Genomic DNA, 1,971 nt, shown 5'->3' with positions numbered 1-1,971 from the left:
TTCACGTCTGGCTGTACAGCCTTTTTGCTTGTTTGTTTATTCACCGTTTCGTTTTCCTGTCTTGTTTTCCATCCGCCACTACCCTCCACGAAAACAATTTAATTTGTGTTCGTGGGAAGAACCATTTCAACGATGCGTACTGCCTTAATTTTTCGAAACGCCGGTGTTTTAATGGTGGCAGCTGATGAAGGAGATGTTTCTATGTGGCTTGCTTGTTTGATGTACATTGTTTATCATTTTGTCCATGTTCTTTTGCCACGTCACGTACCCAGTTATGTATCTATATGTACATGTAGATGAAGGTACGTACATACATGTACATATATATGCATATACTCATATATTGTTTATATATATATATATATATATATATATATATATATATATATATATGTATATAAATGTATGTATGTATGTGTATATATATATATATATATTTATATATATACATAAATATCTATCTATCTCTCTCTATATATATATATAATACTTTGTCAGGTATCGGTCAATTTTAGCCCATGACATGACAAACTTAATAAGCAGCATCAGAAGAAAACTTTTAATCGTACATTACATGTTACAGTCATATTTTAGTCGCTGTAACCCATTCAAGAAAAGTGTTCTTGTATACACAGCTATATATGGCGGCAAGTGGCTTATTTGGAATATGTTGGGGGTATTCAACAGGGAACCGTTTGAATGTTATAGTTTCTACACTTTCCATTCTGTGTCTTTCTATGACGTTAAAGAATGCAGGACTATTTGACGCTGAAACAGTTCAAAGGTGCGACGTGAGACTTGTACGAGACAGATGGTACGAGAACCAAACACACACACACAGACACACACACATATTTATATATATGTGGAATAGTTATTCATATATCTATATATAATAGAATACTTATTCATATATATATATATGTATTTGTATGTGTGTTTACGTGTGTGTGTGTACGCATATATGTAAACAAGTATACGTATATATATATATATATCGTTTATTGCTTTACTTGTTTCAATCATTTGACTGTGGCCTTACCGGAGCACTGCCTTCAGTCGAACAACTCGACTTATTTTTTGTAAGCCTAGTACTTATTCTATCAATCTCGTTTACCGAACCACTTTCAGGGACGTGAACATGCCAACATCGGTTGTCAAGCGATGGGTGGGAGGAAACAAACTCACACACACACACACAATATATATATATATAAATATATATATATATATATATATATATATATATATATATATATATATATATATATATATATATATATAGCATTTTTCGATGGCCAGATAACTGAAGAGATGGCGACGTGGGTTTCCGCCCTGATATCCGAAACTCGGAGTTTTATCATGGCTACCGAATAACTGTCACATATTATTTACAGATAAATTCCTCTATTTACATAATATCGAAGTCACTTCCTTTCTTTTGTTGTCTTACCTTTTCTATCAATATATATATATATATATATATATATATATATATATATAACAAATAGTAAATGAGTCTACCAAATCCACTTACATATAGTAGAATAGTAGAATACACTGGCCCTAAGTGCTACGCTATGGGACTGAAACCGGAACCATGTGGTTGGGAAGTAAGCTTCTTACCACATAGCCACGCCTGCACCTATATATATATGTATATACATGCATATATATATATATATATATATATATATATATATATATATATATATATATATATGCGTGTGTATATGTATATATATATATATATATATATATATATATATATGTGTGTGTATATATATGTATATATATGTATATATATATATGCATGTATATATATGTGTGTTTGTGTGTGCATACACACATACACCCATATATGCTGAAATACAACAACGATTAATCTGTCGGAACGTATTAAATTTGAATACGCAAATCACCGTTTTGTTTGTAGGTGGTTTCCATGACGATGCCGATATTTTATGTGTA

This window comes from Octopus bimaculoides, chromosome Z (genome assembly GCF_046866305.1).
Source record: "Octopus bimaculoides isolate indiv1 chromosome Z, ASM4686630v1, whole genome shotgun sequence".
Taxonomy (NCBI): Eukaryota; Metazoa; Mollusca; class Cephalopoda; order Octopoda; family Octopodidae; genus Octopus; species Octopus bimaculoides.
The sequence above is the reverse complement of the archived record's forward strand: the minus strand, read 5'-3'. Positions refer to the sequence as shown.